This window comes from Leptonychotes weddellii, chromosome 2 (genome assembly GCF_054177405.1).
Source record: "Leptonychotes weddellii isolate Sample4059 chromosome 2, ASM5417740v2, whole genome shotgun sequence".
NCBI classification, from domain to species: Eukaryota; Metazoa; Chordata; class Mammalia; order Carnivora; family Phocidae; genus Leptonychotes; species Leptonychotes weddellii.
In genome coordinates this window covers 98,839,439-98,860,371 of record NC_138370.1, presented here as the reverse complement: position 1 = coordinate 98,860,371, position 20,933 = coordinate 98,839,439, and the positions used below count along the sequence as shown (strand labels likewise).

The 20,933-nt window shown below is 37.6% G+C and overlaps 1 protein-coding gene across 1 annotated transcript in view; it reads right to left on the bottom strand.

The window, feature by feature from the left end:
* Nucleotides 1-20,933, bottom strand: part of DKK2 (dickkopf Wnt signaling pathway inhibitor 2) — a 96,647-nt gene that overhangs the window by 49,010 nt on the left and 26,704 nt on the right. The gene's annotated exons all lie outside the window — the stretch shown is intronic.

Below are 20,933 nucleotides of genomic sequence, written 5' to 3'. Positions count from 1 at the left end.
TCTCTCTCTGTCAAATAAATTAATTTAAAAAATTAAAAAAAAAAAGAATCAGAATCATTGATTTAAATGTTCTTTATTATTCTCTCTGTTGGGGAATTTATATCACATAGCTGTTAGCTCTTCCCCTATTGTTCCCAGACTGTCATGCAAATGTCAACAAGAGTGTATTTCGTTCATACACTGAAATTAAATCCTTTATCCCTCAATTAGCCATAATCATGACCACAAACGACTATGATTTACCATAACTAAAATAGATGGTGCGGGATTTATTGTTGGCTTGTGTTTGAAATGGCAAAGACAGATTTTTGAATTAAATAACTGTATGCTAACTATTTGGGACATAATTACTACTTATTTTGTTTTCCGTGTATCTCCATCTAGTTAGATAGCAAATTGTTACAATGTCTCATTAGTAAAACTTAAAGGACTGCTGTGTGTGTGTGTGTGTGTATAAAACAATGCTCTTTGAGAACATGACCATTTTTAACAGAGAATAATGAACTGTATTATGAACTCTTTCTTAATGACAATTTTTTAAATCTTTATTGACCACTCATCTATACTGTCACTGTGTGTACCAATGCCAATGATCTCATTTGAGTGGCATAATGATTCTATGTCAAGAATCTGTAAAACATTTCATTTCTTTTACTTGTTCAATACCCATGTCCCCTTCCTTGGTAACAGCTCCCTGATATTTTATTGAAGAATTCAGTCTCTCAGGGCACCTGGGTGGCTCAATTGGCTAAGTGGCTGCCTTCGGTTCAGGTCGTGATCCCAGGGTCCTGGGATTGAGCCCCGAGTTGGGCTCCCTGCTCCTCAGGGAGTCTGCATCTCCCTCTGCCCCACCCCTTCCCTGTGCTCTCACTCCCCCTCTCTCAAATAAATAAATAAAATCTTAAAAAGAGAAAGAACTCAGTCTCTCTCATTTATTGCACCCTACCTTTCCCTGCCCTCCCTTGGCCAAGGGAAGGAATACAGGACCCTAACCAGGCCATGCAGACACTTCCTGGGAATTTACATCTTGAGTAAAAAGGCCAAAGGATGAGATTTGATTAGAGCTTTCTCATTCTGGTTGAGGCATCCTAATAACTCCCATCCAGCCTTGTTTTCTAGAACTCTGGCACTCCATCAGTTCATACTCTTCTGAGGCCCAATTCATTCTTTCCTTGGATTCTTTCAGCCACCTCATATCCTTATATCCTTATACAATAAATTCCCTTCTAAAAAATATTTTGCATAAGTTACTTAAGAGTTGGTTTCTGTTGCTTACATCTGAATAACTCTAACTGATATGTTGTTACTCTTTTTTTGCAGATAAGGAAATTGAGGTGTCAAGAGGTGAAGGAGATAGTCTACAATCCTGTATCATTTAGGTAACACAGCTGAATTCACATCTGCCTGATTTTAAGATCAGCTTTTAATCCCAGGTAACATTGCCTCTGTTTTCATCTTCAGAAGAGTTTAGATGAGAGGATATCTAAGTGGTCAAACAGTCATATTAGATCAGACCAAAGAATAAGATGGGTATAAGAGGAAGCATCCCTTGCTTTGTTACATTTAATCAGATAGTATTTATTATGCATCCAAAGAATTCCTTGCACTAAATAAGGAGTACAAAATCATGACCAGTTTGCAGTGATCCTACAGGTTCCTGTCATTCCCTTTTCAATGTTTAATGTCACACAGCTGTGTACAATTCCAGACTTAACATGGGTTCAAGTTCAGTCCCTACCTGCATTTAAAAAAATGTTTTTATTTCACACCCATTTAGCAAGAGAGGATATGTGAAGTCCAGTGCAATAACTGCTAACGTGTGTAAGCATCACTTTAAAACTCCCAAGAAGTTGTAAATTGGAGTCAATGCAGGAGGATCAAATTATGCATAGACTGGAAATAAGAATGGGAGGCAGTACTGTGACATCTTCAACCCTAAGTCGAGGACCTTCGTCCCTTTTGTGACTTGGGTACAGTTTCCATCTCTGAGCCTCTGTTTCAGAGGCTATCTGAGACTATCTAAGCATCCACGTAGGACTCTGATTAAGGATCAAGAGCAGGAGGAGGTGAGACAGCGGCTGGGGTTGGGACTAGGCTCAGCAGAATGCAGCCCACCCAAATTGGTCTGATTTATTCCACAAAATCTCTGGCTCTCCCTGCAAGTGACCTGACAAGCCACCCCTAGAAGCAACTTTTCATGGAAGTATTGTGAGCTACGGTCTTTTCTAGGGCTGTTCAAAAATGATTACACTTGGGGCCAAGGAAGAAGTAGAATGTGGTGTGAGAGTTTGGGTAGGAGGGAAAAGGAGGTGAATGACCATCTATATTGCAGGGAAAACTTAAGAATCAATATCTAGTAAAATCAACAACTCTCCCCCTCTAAATTTTGTTTAAGACGCCTTAGAGTAAGGAATATTTCTTGCTCGATGTGTTAGAATGATCCTGGGCTATGAAGTCAAGAAAATCTGGGCTTCATTTTGGCCTCCATGCTTACCAGCTCTGTGACCTTGAGCAAGTAACTTCTCCATGTCTCAATTTCCTGGTCTGTAAAATGAGGGTATCTCAAAATTCCTATCTCTCAGCATTATTGAGAGAGTTGAATTAGACAGTCTACCCAAAAATTATCTGGCATATGAAAGCTACTTAACAGTATTAATACTTCCTTCCAGCTGGGATATATTTTTGAGGACTCTTCCACTAGACCACATTGTAAAAATTGTTTAGGAAACATCAGAAGCTAAGTGTCACCTAGCTAATAGTGTCCACTAGATGTATTCCTCCAAAATAAACCTGTTTCTTTTCTCTTTAAAAAAGAGAGTGGTAAGTTAGCTCATAAAGAAAAAAATGAATTAATCACAGATTTTTTTTTTTTTGGTAGTGGTGCTGGTGTTGGTATCAGTTGGGCTCCACTAGTCAGAAGCTGATGGTATGTTTAAGCTGTGTATTTGAAAAGAGTATAAAGGGGCTATTTACAGGAGTATGGGCAAGGCTTGGAGTCGGAAAGTCTACTAGTGGTTCCTATTTCTAGTAACCACATTAAAAAAGTGAACAGAAACAGGTAAAATTACTCTTAATAATGTATGTAGTTTAACTCAACATAGCCAAATTTTATCTTAATATGAAACAAATATGAGGAAGTCATTAGTTAGATGTGTTTCATTTTCTTTTCATATCAAGTCTTTGAAATCTGGTGTGTATTTTATATTTATAGCCCATCTCAGTTCAAATAGTGTCTTAATTAAAATGAAGCCCTACCAAAACAATAAAGTTGTATTTAATGGAAAAATGTTTTATACCATTTCTGTTTCTAAAATTTTAATTTTAATTAGTTAATTTTAACCAAATAAAATAAAAAATTCAATTCGTGTTATACTACTATGATAGTCACACACCATCAAACAGTCAATAGCCACATGTAGCTAGTAGCTACCGTATTAGACGGTGCAGGTTTAGAGAAACAAAAGAGATGGTGCAGTAGTCTGAGGTGAGCAAGACAAGAAACCATCATCTCTTTTAAGCCTGAAGAGAAAGCAGTGGTTACAGAAACCTGAATAGAGAGTCCCCTCCATCCACTTTTGGTTGAAGTACATAGCCAACTTAGATGGCTAGGAAACAGAGGGAATGAAAGGTATAAATAGCTGGACACACACTCTTCTAGTGGTATGCTGGTAACTTGATTTTCCAAAAATGAAAATCCCAATTTATAACATGTCCTCATTTCCATGGTATAAATTCTCCTATCATGGCTGATTGCAAGCTAACAACATGATGCCACTGAAAGCAGAGTTGGGGGAAAATGTGCAAAATTGGCTCTTTCCAACACACCACTGAATCTCTTCCTACCATTCTCCCCTGCTAGTCTCTTCTGATGGCCAAACTCAAGTGGTAACCAGAGGCAAGGGTGCCCGGATGCACTTCTCACAGGTCAACCTCCTTGGGCACTGAACAGATTATTGAAGGATGACAAAGAAGTGGAAAATATACTCAATGCTTAAATCAAAAAGACTCGTCTACATTTTTTTTCTTTTTTTCCTTCTGCACATATAGAAAGAAAATGACCACAAGGAAGCTGCAAATCTATGGCACAGACCTTGAAGGTAGGATGCTAAATAGGAAAGGCATCAGATGATTTCTTTTTTAGATTAAAAAATGTTGTCCTCTGTGAGTATAGAATTTATGCAAAGGAAAAATGGCCTTCCAGTATAAACCCTTGGTGGATACCACTTGGGAAAAACAATTAATGGAGCCTCACAGATTATCAAGAGCCCATTTCTTTCTTTCTTTCTTTCTTTCTTTTTCCCAGTGGATTAGGAAAATTCCTTTTTTTTTTTTAAGATTTTATTTATTTGAGAGAGAGGATGAGAGAGAGCACATGAGAGGGGGGAGGGTCAGAGGGAGAAGCAGACTCCCCGCTGAGCAGGGAGCCCGATGCGGGACTCGATCCCGGGACTCCAGGATCATGACCTGAGCCGAAGGCAGTCGCTTAACCAACTGAGCCACCCAGGCGCCCAGGAAAATTCCTTTTCGAAAAGAATTTCTACAGACAATTATTGAAGTGCTACTGCTTGGGTATGAAACAATGAGCTTATTTATATCAAGAGTAAAATTATTCAGTATATTGACAAAGTTGATGTGCCACATCAAGTGAGGTTCAGAGTCAATTATTTCAGCCTCTGTTTTAGGAATCACCCAGGTTGGTACACTTGCATTCTCCTATGACTGCCTTCACCCTTATACCCAGAAATCTTTCAAGCCCTTCCTTTTAGTTCCAGTCCTCTGCAGTAGGAATCCCGGTCTTCATCAGGGTGCACAGGTGCCTTTGCAAGCTGCATGGCCCTCTGCCTTCTCTCTTACCTTCCAGATAGTCCCACCTAGCACCACTAGGTGATTCCTCCTAAGACGCCGCTTTTTATGTCATCCCCACTGTTCAAGAACCTAAAGGGCTCTCTTTTGACTACTGAAGCAATTTCAAATTCTTGGCCTGGCCTGCAAAGAACCCCATAACTTGATTTTAACCTACTTCTCTGAAGTTTTGTGTGAGCCCTTCCATGCAGCCAGATCAAGTTATTGCAATTTCCAGAACACAGGCTCAATTGGCCACAGTGTTTCTGCCTTTTGGCCTGGCCTCTAACACATACATACACACACACACACACACACACACACACACACACCCCAGAGTATTACTGGTCCTCATCTGTAGTTTTTCAAATCCCACCCATCACCGAAGTTCATCACTGAGGCTCTAACTGTTCAAAGCCTTCATAACCATTTGACTGTTCCCCTCAACTCCAAACCCTGAACTCCAGTGACAGGTAATTCCCTCACTCACTTTGCCACTTGGATTCTCTCTCCAGTTGTTTCCATGGACCTTGCATCACTCCTTTTTGTTTCCATCCTAATACTACACCCTAAAGTGATCCCATGGAGCCAGGAAGGTGACCAGATTTTGAATCTAAGCCACTTGCTGAACCTCTCCTCAGAGATAAGCAGCAAGCCTGAAATGACCAACAAAAAAAATGAAATGAAATGACCAACAATGAAAGACCAACAACCATTACCCGTAAATGTAACATGATCTCTGCTTGAACAAACTGATCCTATTATCAGCAGTTACATGTATGATGCCAGCCTGCCCTAAATCCTGGAATCACCATATTATTAGATGAAAGATTTGCATTAGAAGTAGCAGAAACACTAAAGGTTTGGGTTGGTTAAGTGCCCAGGTGTGGTTACGTGCCAGACTTTTCCTAAATTTATTTCAGCATTGGCAAACAACATTTTGATTGACATGTCAAATGCAACTTTGGTCACCTGAGCCCAGTGTCTCTACTGTGGTCTCTGGAATTGCTGGAGTAACATCCCTCCCCACCTGCTGCCTCTTCCCCACCTCCTGGCCATTACACGTTTGCCTAGGGGTTTGCTTCTGAATTCAGCTATTATGAAGATCTGGAACAGCGATCTTCAATTTGTCCTCTATGAAATGTTAATAGGTGTTAGTGGAGATGGGAGCATATATTAGAATAAATTTGGGATATGCTGGCTAAAACAAAGCTGTTTCTTTACTGCAGAACTTCTCAGAGACTTTACTAGGGTGATGTGAAATGTGAATCATTAAAAAGAGAATACAGTAGGGGCGCCTGGGTGGCTCAGATGGTTAAGCGTCTGCCTTCGGCTCAGGTCATGATCCCGGGGTCCTGGGATCGAGTCCCACATCGGGCTCTCTGCTCCTTGGGAGCCTGCTTCTCCCTCTGCCTCTCTCTCTCTGTCTCTCATGAATAAATAAATAAAATCTTTAAAAAAAAAAAAAAGAGAATACAGTAGGTCACACTTCACTCATATATTTGAATAGGAAAATGTCCCCCCCCACTACATCTTGCCCCCAGAACATGAGAACTCACCTCATAGGGTTGTTGTGAAGATTGGAATGAGTTATTGCATGGAGAACAATTAGAACAGTGCCTGGCAGAAGATGAAAACTCTTTGGGCTTATTGCTATCATTATTGTCACAAACATGTCTAACCGAGACCTCACCAAGTGATCCTGTCCCTCTGAGAAAGAAACAGAATTGCATGTAGATTAATGGGGATCTTTTCAGGAGCTTTGAAGATCCCATACAAATACTTCACAGAACCAGTATATGACTCTCCTTGGGATCCTTTGAATCTGAAACCAGTTCAAGTGCAAGGAAGTTTACTCTCTTCCATTCTTCCCAAAGCCTGGCTAACTGGGATTCAATTAAATAGCATGGAGTAATGATTCAGAGCACAGCCTTTGGTATCGTGTTTAAATCTTGGCTCTTTTATTGGTTACAATATACCCTTGGGCAAATTGTTAAAAGGAGTGGTGCCTATAAATCTATAAAATTTGAAAAATAATATTCATCTCTCTGGCTTGTTGTCAGTAACTCAAGAGATTATGCATTTGAAGTACTTGGCCCATGCCTGATACATGGTGAAATGCTCAATAAATGGAAGTTCTTAGGTATTGCAGTAATAGACTCATTTCTTTAGTTTATTTAAACCATGAAATACTAGCTAACTTTACCCCTGTAGTCACTGCCACAGTTTCCACAAGGACCAATTTGCTTCACATCCAATAGCAATTTAGTAAATATGTAGGCCACTTGGATTGTGGACTAATTGGATTGCTGGATTAGGCCTCTGAGGTCGAAAGGGTAACTTCGTGCTTTTAGGAGCTGAACAGGGAAGACATACAAGCTCTCAGTGACCACTCCCTGGGCAGCTAGAACAGGCACACTAGATTTCATAAGATCAAAAAGCAATCTCGGAAGCAACTCTGGTATTCTCTTCTTTTTTAAAACCTATCAACAATTCCTAATATCATACATAAAGGTTTAGTTCCTAGTTAAAATAAAAAGTATTCCCAAGTTCATACTTCACAACCCAGTGGTCGGAAGCTGTGGGAAAAATAATTTTAATTTTAGATGTTTCACGCAACCCGGCTAATGTTATCTATCCTGTTTGGGCAGGGAGAAAACTGGCAGGCGTCGTGAGATGGGGAATTTATGTGAGTTAATGGAAATGTTGTGGCTGACCAATAAAGGAACTTCCCCAGCCAAAATCAAAACAAAGATATTAACTTGGAAGGGGGGAGAAAGCTTGCAGCATAATAATATGATGCATTGAAACCTTATCTAGTGGTTGAGGTAATTTGGTTCGAAGAACTTAAAGAGCATTTTGTGGTTTATGGAAACTGCCAGCAGACACTGTATTTAGCAACCTCTCCACTATTAAGTTCACATGCCTTCCTTTCTTCTCACCAAGTGGGGCCATTTAACTTTCTTATCTCTGGGTTGTTACCAACCCATCTGAGATCTCTTAAGGACAAAAGCCAAGTTTTGGAGCTTGCAATGCATCCATCTCTCATTCTTCCAGAAAGGAGTCTTTCCAAAACAATCACACACACACACACACACACACACACACACACACACCATCCTTATTGCAAGTTCACAATTAAACTTTATAATTCTCAATTAAATAATTCAGAGGGGTTATTCTGAGTGAGCCAGCTATTGCAGATAAATAATTCGAGGTTTAGAGACCAATTCTTTTCTTCTCTTTTATCGTTCAGTATCATGACTTTCTTTGTGTAAATAATAGGAGAGTAACCAGGGAAGAACAAGAAGACCTTGTAAGGAACTTACCAAAATAACCCTCTCATGGCTCCCACTGGCCCCATCTGGCCCCCAGCCGCTCTCCTTTGAAGTCCTGGTGCCCCTCCAAGGACTACCCTGCGCCCCTGAAGCTAGAGCAAGTGCTACAAGGGCTCTCATTTGACCCACACATGTAGTTAACTCTGCTCAGACAGCTGTAAGGAGACGGTAGCTCTTATTTCCCCATTCGTTTTTGTAGTAAAATATGCTTATTCTGCCACCGACAATTTCTCAAGACTGGCATATTATTATATTAAAAATTGGTTTCATTTGTTATAGATAATATTAATATCATTAACAGTATTAGTTACATATAATACTAGAACTACTACCCAAAATATTAATTTCCTATAGTCCAATTTGTTTCCTCTTTCATGTTTTAAGAATTTAACATCATTAAATGTTCTATTAAAATTAAATATAGTTCTAATTTTGTTTTCTACACAATATCCTTGAGAATTATTGATTCAGGAATTAAAATATATAGTATTTTTTAATCCTTTTATTTTCCCTTAGCTAAAAACATTATTGTAAATATGTTGATTAGAGTTTTGAAAGTCTTTTTCCTACTTAAACTACTTTATATAAGAATGTATAAATTAAAATTAAACTTTATCTCGGAAATTTCACCAATGTCCTATTGTTCTTTTTTTTTTTTTTTCCGATTAGATACAAATCTCAGTGGATATTTGTTCTACTGTTTTCCATGAAATAAAACACAGAGAAAGAATGTATTTTGCTCTTACTTACTTTTTGCTGAAGGAGTCTTTAAAAAATAAATTATCCAATATGAATTTTCATAAACCTACATAATGTAGGGAAAACAGACCATTCTCACATGTAGAATGAGGCTGCTGAGGAACAGGACTCTATGTACCTTTAAGTCCCCTTTTGCCATGAGAAATTCGAAAAAATATTACTTCTATACTTCTTAGCCAGTGAATATCTGTCCCAAACTTAATTCTGTGATACTGAGAGATCTTAAAGGGGGTCAGGGAAAGCATTATAAAGCATTAAATGAGTGCATTAAAAACCAGAAAGGTCTACTTTGGAAATCTGTCACTTGAAAGTCAAATAGAATATAGAAAGAGAAAGTATATTTGTCATTCTGGATCTTCAAAGTCACGTAGTCTCTTAAGTGATAAGTATTCAGATACAAAGCTGACCCCATCTACAATAATTTACAGATCAGATTTTAAAAAGAGCCTATGCTTTGATTTATGGAAGACAGAATATGCAAATATGGGGGGAAAGTATAAACTTAGAGATTTCTTACTTCAAGTGTTCTGATAAGGATTCCATTCTATTTCTAGGAAAAGTAACTGAACGCCTCTCATAGACAGCAGATTGTAAGTTTAGTATGTTATGAAGAAAGGTTTTTGAATGAAGTTCTTTGGAGGCCAGAGTTCTAAGGTAAACTATGAAATCACGTGGGTGTTGAATTTGACAAATCTTGGAGGCCACAACTACCTTCACACTCCAAGACATCAAAGAAAGGGCAACGTCTGGTGATTAACCTCACACACAAAATTACTGGGTCATGGGCTGGAGACAGGTTTTCACAGTTCCCTCGGTGACTTGTTTTGCTAGTCTAAAAACTAGCAGGATGGGGGAAAACAGCTGCACAGCGTTGGCTCTCTTCTTTCTGAGGCGGGTGTGACAGCGATACAACCGGTAGGTTTGTTTCCTGCTTCTCTGAAGAGCATCCGTCTGACACCTAGTTTAGCCTTTTCTGTGGTCTAAGTTTAACTCTGAAAAGCTCATTTTAATTTGACTAATAATAAATTATAAGTGATTTTAAAAATAAATCATTGAGTTGAGAGGAAGCGTGGAAGTTCTCACCACCTATCATGTATGAACTACTCCCTATAAATTGGTGCACAATCACCTTTAGAACACGCCTAGAGATTTTACAACATGAAATAGCCTTTTATTTTTTATGAAGTCTCTGATTTTCAGAAATGTTTGCCCTATGCAAAATGCAAGCTTGAATCTCTGTAATGCCTCCCCATTATTTTCAGTTCTTTCTTCCAGTTATGAAGAATCACTATCCCCATCACACTAGCTATAACACAAGAGCTCTTTCTATCTCCTCACCTCTAGCACAGGCCTGACACACAGTAGGCTCTCAAGAAATGTTTGTTAAATAAATGGTTGAATGAAAGAATGAATGAATGAACAGTCACCCCATGACAATGCTAAAAACATTGCTAGACATTCCTTCCAGGTTAGAAAGTTTCAATTATTTGTTCATCCTGTAAAATGGTTTTCAGATTTTTTTACCAGCTGTGACTTTGAAGATCCGGAATAGCAAACACACTTCCTCTTGGATGCCAGCAACAGTTTACAATAAATCTCATTTAATTCCGTATACATTCTATTTGACTTTCAAGTGAAAGATTTCAAGTGAATAGATTCAATTCCTCCTGAAATATAGGAAATTACCAAGAATATCAACAAGGTTATATGGGGCCAGTCAGCTGTCTAGATACTCTCAAGTTATATTTCTTAATTTCCTTAGAGTTCAATTTTTCCTTTACCATTCCAGCTGAAAACGTTCCTTGTAATTTCATTCAAAGAAAGTTATTGGAGGATGGGAACTCATTAGGTCAATAAACCAAAGCATCCTTGATAAAGGTCCAGGTAGCTTAAATACTGATTCTTCTTCTAAAAACATCTCCAAGACTCAGGTGTATTGAAATAAACATTCAGGTCTGCAATTACGCATGTATGCATAATCAGTTACTCCAGCACTTTTTAATGGGAATTACACTTGCCCTTCTCATTTTAAATAGTTTCTTCTTTTTCTCTTTTATGGTCCACCAAATTACATCTGACTAAATGTACCTATTTAGTGAAAATGGATTCCATTTAGAGCATAATCTTATCCAGCTATTGTTTTCTTCTGGAGGAAATAATGGAGAACATGTGCAGATGCTTAATACCAGGCTCCTGTTTCTAGAATTACAGTCTTAAAGCTGTCAGGACTGTTCAAGAACAAGAATGATACGGAGCTCCTTCGGCATATGAAACACCGTTTCCGTGAACATTTAAGTAGGTGAGGCAGGAGAATGCTAAACAACCGGCATAGAGAGCTTGAAATATCCAAGTGAAGGGATGCTTTCTTTTCTTCTCAGTTGTCAAGACATTCTGTTTTCCCACAAAATAAAATGAATCATATTTTCTAATCTATTTTGAATGCACTGGGTTTTTCTAGTCCATTCTGTTTCAATCTCACAATGTGGTGGCCCTCCATCTGGCCACCAAACAAGTTATTTTGCTTAAATTTCTTCTGGAAGAAGAGTACATAAAGTATATCCACATTTTTCTGTCAAATTGTTGTAATTACTTTGGGTCTGCAAGGGCATAAAGGTGTATTTTCATCACTTCCTTTATTCAGTAAGGACAACCAGTCAATGTGTCTTCCAAAAGCAGTCTCTGGACTGGATGCCAGCAACAGTTTACAATAAATCTCATTTAATTCAGTAGGTCTAGTCAAAAAAGAACAGTGATTTTAAAAACTATGATAATAATTTTAAGGTAATAATTGTGATAATAATTTTAAATTTTTTAAATTATGATAATTTTTATTATGATAATAACAATGGTTTCTCCCATAAAAGGAACAGTTCTATAAAATATCAATAATACTTCCTAAAAGTACGTGTTAGAGAAATTTGTTGTCAACTTTTCTTAAGATGAGCCATATTGAATAGCTTATAGCTAATCAGAAAAATTACCCTATATCCTGTTTAGAAAGAGAAATCAGTTTATTTGTGCAAATTACAGAAAGCATTAAATAGTAGTTCCTATTGAGGACCATATTAAAAAGCTTAGGTTTGAGGCAATAAAATCCCAAGTAATTTTGTTGTGACATAAATCAATCCTATTATAAGCATGTGACTTTGCAACTGATAAAAAGAGCTTCCTTTTCACATACTATGTGAAAAACTTTCAGAGGAACAACTGAAGCATTAAAAATGGGGATCATTGATTTAACCAATATGCAAGTAAAGGGACTCCTTAGAGTCATCCACTTTAAGTTTCTTTAGAGAAAATAAAAGGCAGAAATGGCTACAAGGAAGCATACAAACTCTGGAATCAGAAAGACTTGGATTAATATCTGGACCTCAGTGCTTAACTTTTGTGTTCTTAGGCAAATTACATTACTTTCCTGATGATAACCCTATTCCTATCTTCTAGATTTGCTACAAGAATAACCACTGAAGTATGTGAATCACCTCGCACAAGACCTGGGTCACTGCAGATTATAGGGTTTTAAGAATGCATTAGATGTGACCCTACTTCATGAGGAAAATATTTAAATGCATGTGGGGCATGTGGAGGATGGTGTGTATGAACATCCATATGTATCCATATATCTTTGTTAAGGGAACTTCTTTTTCTGATTCAATCTTCATTTCTTTAGTTAGAAAGGATATGGCTACATGAAAGACAAATAGCTAATTAAAAAACAAGTTCAAATTTTTATATTTTTTCATCTTTTTAACTTTAATATTCTATAGACAAACGTGTCATAGAAATTTAAGTATAAACTGGAGTATTTTAAGTTGGTAAGGTTTCAACGCTTCAAATAATTATGGTAGAAAAGAATGGTGCCTGTGAACGGAAGGGGAATGTTTTGAAACCTTATCGCCATGAAAATGAATAAGCATGATGATGAAACACGTAATGTAAAAAGAAATACATAAAGCGGTGATAACAGCAAAAAGAAATACATAAAGCGGTGATAACAGCATATGTAACTGGAGAAAAGGAAAGTGTGTAAGGGGGTGATAAAACAGAAATCTAAAGATCAACAGACAAAAATACTTAAAGCAATGTGCAGTTTTATAAATAATCCAAGACACATTGTTATAGATCTCATAAATTCTTACTTTTAAGAACAGTCTTCTATTTGAATAGGAAATTTGCTTTTATTATGGATTTTTCTTTGCTAGTGTTATAAACTGCAGAACCACAATTCGATAGGTTTGGATTGATGTTAATGACTAGAGATTAAATTACAGTGTTTCTGTTTAATTCGTCAACGATATAGCACTTGTTTTAATTAGAATAAAGAATTTGGTTTACAACATTGGACAAAATGATTATGGGCTTTTCAATCTTCGTAAAATCTGCACCACCAGTTATGTAGCACTGGACACTTCACTACTTGTGGCACCCGAAACATTGCTCACAATTGAGGCTTCTATTCAAGGAGCAAAAGGGCATTTGAACCCGAATCCGTTGACTTGTTATTGGGTAACAATTCAGTATCTTCTCTTGTGTTATATGCTAATCATGGTTTATTTTACCTCTTTCCTCCTTCTACATGCCAAGAGAGGGGTCCTTTATCAGATTTCCTACATTGTGCCCCTTTGAGATATAGCGTACCCACATAAGTCAAAGGACAAAGAGAACAAACTTCTAGCCTATTATACACCAGGCATGATGCTGGACCCTTTAAATGTATTGTTTCATAAAATCCTTATGCCATGCATATTATCTCCATTTTTTAGATAAAGAAATTGAAATTTGAATTAAGTCTCTTGTCCATGGTGACACAACTAGGAAGGTTAGATCTCACCACCTATAAAATCTGTGAGTTGAGATAAGTAGTTATTCTAAGTCCCACAACTACCTGACCTGTAGTAACTGCAACTTGTTCTAAGATCGTAGGCTTGAAGCTTCCTGGGAGGAAAAGCCAGGTATGACTGGTCTATGGACTGACCTCTCTTTACTTCTCCCATATCACATAGACAGGGCTCTTTTCTCTGCTAAAAACAAAACAAACAAATAAAAAAGTAAAAATAAAAACTTACTCTCAGCTTAGAAACATAAAGCCCCAGTGAGACCAGTGGTCATTATAACTCCCCATCCCCAACCTGAGCAACATGCAAAGGTACATACAAAACTAAGGAAGGCCAAGGATTGCCAACAACTGTCAGAAGCTAAGAAGAGGCAGAAAAGAACGCGTCCTTAGAAACTTCGCAGGGAACATGGTTCTGCCAACACCTTGATCTCAGACTTCTTCCCTCTCTACCTATGAGTTAATATGTTTCTGTAGTTCCAAGCCACCCAGTTTGTGGTACTTTGTTTCAGCAGTCCTAGGAAACTAATAGATCTTAGTAATCCTAAAGACTTTCATCTTCTAAGAATCTTCTAAATAAACAATTTAATTCTTATATGATGATATTTATACTTGCAGGGCTAAATTAAGGAAACTGCCCTTTGAGGCAATGAAATAGGGCTTAAATCAATTAGTACTGATTGCTGTGAGGATTAAGTAATATAGTTAAAGCTCTCAGTCCAAAATCTGGCAGGTGTCTTGTGCTCAGTAAAGAACAGTGCGTTCTCTTTCTTTTTCATTCCTCTTAACCCAGATTATTTGCAGGTTTTAAGGTCCTGGAGGGCAGAAATCATGGCTTGCCACCTCTCACACCATTCAGTTCCTTGTCTTGCTTATGTGTACAAAAGAATGAACTATTTTTTTAACTTAAAGGAATGAAAAACTACTTGTCTCCCATAAGGTAAGGCTTATAAGCAATGCATAAAGACAATTTCTAGAATTAGCAAAAATAAACATTTCGAATTCACAACAGACAAAAACCATTGTCCTTTGGAATGGGAAAGCCTTATCATTATATTACCTTTACTGTACTACCATAGACCTCAGCTCCGGAAAACCTGCTGGTCTTTGCTGACAAGAAATATGCTCATCCAATCAAAGATAAGCAGGAAGTGAAATGTTACGTGCCATGAAAATCTTACTCAGAGCTTAATTTTTTGCACTTGGTTCATAACGACTTTTCCATCTTCCTTCAAAGAAAATAAATCTTCGATTTCAAAACCATGTGTCGGAGAGAAAAAAAAATCTGTCCTGAATTATATCATTCTGAACTAGCTACAAGACACTGTTTCTTTGCAATGCCTGATTTCACAGTGCATAGATATGCAAACAAATTGCTCAAATCTCTTAAGTCTACATTTTTGCATTCTGGAACTCTAAGTATCACTGTGTGGCTATATAGTTAGCAGACGCACTGATTCTCCCTGCCTTTTATTTGCTTTTTCCATAAGCAGAAGCTGGATCTAATTTCCAAATGAAAGACCTCTTCACCAAAAATTTATTTCTATGAAGGAATGGCTTTATAGTGTTTGCCATTTGGGTTCTTTTATTTGGCTTTTTCATTCTCTTCAAAATGTGAATGGAAAATGTTTATCTGCTGGAGGGCTTCAGATGCTTCTGCTTTGCTGGCTCAACGATTTCTACTGCCAAAAAGAAAAAGAAGAAAAGAAAAAAGGAAGAAAAAGGAAAAGGAAGAGAAAACCACTAGTCATTGAACAAATGCTGAGCCAACAGCAAAGTTGTTATGCCCTAAAAATGGTATAAAAATTAAAAATCAATCTCATTCTAGTATTCTAATATCTGGAGTTGGGGTTCTGGGTTGACTCCCTGTCGAAATGTTTACTATAGCACAGTGATTAAAATTCCAAATCCTAGAAAAACATAGATGTATTTGAATTCAGCTGTGCCACTTACAAATTGTGTGATCTTGGACAAATCACTGAACTTTCCTCACCTTTTGTTTCCTTTTCTTTAAAATGGGATAATGCCCATCTCTTAGCACCATTATAGGGATTAAATTAGATAACATATTAAATGCTTAGTATAGGTCAGATAAGTTATCATATTCCATAAATGATTAATAGTATATACTTTACACACCTACTACAGGATTATGGATGGATTGAAGGTAAGATCCTTCATAGCTCAAGTCCACTAAAATCTTGTTACTTAAAGGTGGTGGCAGAGTTGATTCCTTCCGAAGGTGCTAGGGAGAATTTGCTCCTTGCCTCTCCCATAGCTTCTGATGGTTGTTGGCAATCTTTAGCAGTCCGTGGCTTGTAGATCTCTGCCTTCCTTTTCACAGGGCATTCTCCATGGTACCTGCTATCCTGAGGGAAACTTTGAATGGAACGAGCTATTAGATGACTCAGTCTTTCTCCCCTTTATCTCCGTCAGATGAGGGATCTGCATAGGACTTGGTGTAGTCCTCCACCAAACTTTCCTCTGGCTTCACTGCCCAGGCATCATTTGCCATCATTCCAGTCCTAACAGAAGTACTCATGCTTCAGTCTCTCACCCTACCACTCCCCCAGGCCCCCCATGTGCCCTTGGCCAACTGGAGAAGGCTTGGGATCGATCCCATCTCAGCAAGCGATCCCATCAGTTTTCACTATCATTGAGCCAAGGGCTATACAAGGCTTGGTGACACAGCCCTAAAGTTTTGCCTTGGTGGGGTTCTGAATTCGAGGCATTCAGTCATAATTCCATAGATGTAGCTTTGCCCCTTTGGCTCCTCAGCCAACCACATACACCAAATGCCTGTACCTGCAGCTTCCTTTCCTACAGAGTTGGGTTACCATACAACAACTCCTCATTAGCAAGGTACAACTAACATATCTCAAACTGGGTCCATCATTATCGTATCACCTGGGACCTTGTTTAAATAAAAAGTATTAGGCTTTACCCCAGATCTGCTGAATAAGAATTTGTATTCTAATAAGATCCCCAGGTAATTTGCACATCATAATTTGAGAAGCACAGCTCTAGAAGTTGTATAAGTCTTGCATTCCAAACTGAACTATTAGATGGGGGGGAAAACTCACAGGGATGGAATTCATACTCCCTATTTGTTTTACTTATTTCTTTTCTTATGAGCGATGGCCGAAATTCAAGTTGATGAAGCAACATGGTTCAATATAACTTGTATTTATAATACTATGTGCTTTGAGAGAGAGAGCAAGAATCTATAAAACAGAATGCAAGAGAGAGAACAACTTAAATTAAGTCCACCATTCCAGACCACATAATCAGAATGAGTGAAGGATTGGGTGTGTGAATATGCTATTGAATTACTATGTTCCAACGTGTCTCTGTATTGTAATATTATGGTGCCTCATTTCACTATGATTCAAATGTTTAAAAATATACAGTTTTCATTTACTAACTACTGTACTTGGTGCTTAGGCAGATCACAATGCTGGTGATCTATTCCAGTAGTGAAGAAAAAACAGACATATATATATATATATATATATATATATATATGTATGTATATATATATATGTTATTATTGATAGACCTAGCTTAGGATTCACAATAATGTCTTCCTAAGAAATTTTTAAGGGTGATTTAGACCAAAGCCCCAATTAAGAATCTATTAACATCTATTCTACCACTAGCCACAAGTCATCTGCAGTTGACAAAATATACTTCTAATAAAGTTTTTAAACTTACCTCCCTATGTAATTCTTATAATTCAATAAAATTATAGAAGATGTGCTATACAAGTTACTGCCTAAGATCATGCATGCTGTAGTAGGCAGACTTAAGGCCAACAACTATGTCTATATCTTAATCTCTGGAATTTGTGAATACATTACTTCACATGACAAAAGGGACTTTGCAGATATTAAAGACCTTGGGAGGAAAAGATTATTCCAGATATTCTAGATATTCTAGAATATCTGGGCAGGCCCAATCCAATCATATAGGCCTTTAAAACTGGAAGAGCTTTCCAGGCTAGAGTTGAAAGGACTATAAAACTTGGAGATGTTTGTTACTGAGGAAGAAGGGTCAGAGAGATGCAATGTGAAAGGAAAACCTTCTGTTACTGACTTTGAAGATGGAGGAAAAGGGTCCCAGGAGCCAAGGAACACGGGCAGTCTACAGAAACCAGGAAAGTCCAGGAAATGAATTCTCCCCCAGAGCTCTAGAAAGGAACACAGCCCTACTGACACCTTGATTTTAGCCCCAGGAGACCAGTGCCAAAATTCCAGATCTGTAAGATAATTAACATGTTGATTTAAGCCACTAAGTTTGTGGTCATTAATTATGGCAGTAAGAGAAAATTAAAAACAGTAAATAGAAAATTTAAAAATGTGAAACAGCAGAGAAACCTAGAAGATCTGTTTCATCCATCACAATGCCTTTAACACGGTTCTCCCAAAATATGTGGAGATATTTTGATGATGCTCTATCATCTCATTCTTTCTTCCTTATATGGTATTTGGTGTGCACCATGCTCTTAATTTGCCTATACACCCCATGCATCCCAGTTGCATTATTATTTTGAACTTGCAATTAAAGAGGTAGAGGGTATTTTCAAAGATTTTTGTAAGTGGGGAGATAAAAATGCAGAGGCTTTTATTTTATTTTGGTTTTAGTTTCTAATGGATGCATAGCTCCTTATTAAACAAACTATATTAATGATCATACAATTATCAATGGAGTTCCATGAAGTATCTTCTTCCACTGATTAAGGTACACTAGTTACAAGAAGAAGTTTTTCCATCTCATTTAAGAAACACTTTTGTTTCTAGAGCAGTGGCTCCCAAATCTGACAGCATACCAGAATCACTGAAGAAACTCCTCGGGAAAGACCATAGTCTGCTGTTTCAAAACAGCACAATTCTACAGAAACTAGAATCACAGTGCCAATGGGAGTTTAAAATAAATAGCACTCTTCTGCGTAAAAGAACAGTTGTGGCTTCAAAGAGCAATTCCCACATTTAAGAAAATGTTGGAAATAAAAACTAAAGAGCTAAGAAGGTAATCAAAGAGCTAGAATGTCGCTAATGAGCTAGAAGATAAATGTCAGAAATAAAAATTAAAGGGCTAGAAGGTAATGGTTTGAGCAGTTTTCTTCTGTTATTAATGATAATCATGTTTGAATACGTAAATTTGGTGATGTGGGTAGGGTGTTACAGCATGATTCAGATGGAGAAATTTCAACATCTCAATAATTTCAAAGCAGTCGATTTTTCAATATACCTAACTAAACTCCAGCAGGAAGTCCTCCCTGGTTTCAGAGCCTCTTTCCATGCTTAGCAGCACCTGGTTGTGGGAAAAAGAACACCTTCCGCAATCTCTTGGCAACTAAGAAGGTTTGTTTGTCTGGACCGAATTTCGGGGATCTGGTTGAAGTTTTTAGTGACTCCCAGATCATGTTAAGTGCGCAGTATTTGTCAAGTGTTATATTCTATACGATTCATTTGATGGCTGAATTGGGTACAAGCGGTTTCCACTTTTTCTTTTTACTCTCTGCTCATCCCCTCCCCCACACTCATACTGTGTACCTGCCAATCTGACCCCGCAGAGAGAGAAGTGAAAGGCCAAGTGACAATGTCTGCCTTGTGTCCTGCTTTTTTGTACAAAGAAAAGCCAAATGAAAACCAAGGAAACATGTACCTGTTAAATAAGAACCTTTTGGCAAAAATATTGTTCTAAAGTTTGATGGGGAAGTATACCATTTTGAGAGTGAATTGAAATGAAATCTTAACCTTCTTCATTGTAATTACTTTGAAGGGGAAAATGGAGGGAAATAAGGAGTGTTAATAGGACAAATACATCAAACATTGATAGACTGTGAAAACTTTTCAAAGAGACAGTGTTTTCAATGTTATAAAGCAAAAAAATTCCTTAAAATAAAACTTCATTTCAAATGTTCAGAGCTAATGGATAAAATAAATAGGTGTACTTTCTTATAACAATGACTATCATAGTAACTTCGCTTTTTTGAGGTTAATCGTTTTTCCCCAGTGCAATAATCCTGAATTCATTTTTAGAAATAGGAGAGTTGCATAGTTTTTTAAGTTTGTCCTTAAATTGAAGTTCCTGCATGGAACTTCAATATCCCTTCTGTGTCAGTGGACTCAAGAGTAACGGAGGTTCTACTTACACTTTATATAGTCATGAAAAATTTAAGTTCGTTTTCAGCATGGGCTTAAGGAAGGTGGCAGTAAGGAAGCAGATTATTTTTTCATATGTATTGCCTTTCCTTGCCAAAGTAGTCATTTATTTCAGCACTCCTGAATGTAATTAGAGTGACTTCATTTGCAGCTCCATTAGTAAAATAAACATAATTTTAAGTTATAACACTACAAAAAAAATCAAATACCTTCATGTGATGGTACTATGGCTCACTGCAGAGGTGGTTTTCTAACCCAACGATGCCTTTCCTTGAGCATGCTCATGGATTTTACTGTGATTCCAAATCAACACTTCCGTTGTCATCTTCAAGTGCAGTGGATCTCAAATTGGTTGCACATTGAAATTGACTGAAGAGGTTTAAAAACTAAGAATGTGTGGATTTTACACCAGATTTGGTTTAATTGGTCTGATGGGGAGCCTGGGCTTCTGCTGATTCTAGTGTGTAGTAAAGTTTAGGAAGTGGTGTGTGAGTGGATGGAAGTCATGCCATATGCCAAGTGTAGACATATAATGGCATACTTGATAGTGTTAGGACTTGAGGTAAACAGCAGGAGGGAATTGCATGTTATTATACAGGTTTGTTAATTCCTTGGGAAAGAGCAGCTCTCAAAATGAGAAATTTCCCAAACTAGACCCCCATATCATCTCCTGATCTTTACTCCTTATATGGCTGCACCTTTTTGATTCAACTCCAGAGTGTTCCACTGGTTATGTCCCTACCTATGTTTCAGCCTCTGATAAAACAGGGTCAAAAGGAAATAAGTATTCTCTAGCAATATATGTTAAGAAAAAAAAAAAGAAGAAGAAGAAGGTAGCGGGAGGGGAAGAATGAAGCGGAGGAAATCGGAGGGGTAGACGAACCATGAGAGACGATGGACTCTGAAAAACAAACAGGGTTCTAGAGGGGAGGGGGTGGGAGGATGGGTTAGCCTGGTGGTGGGTATTGAGGAGGGCACATTCTGCATGGAGCA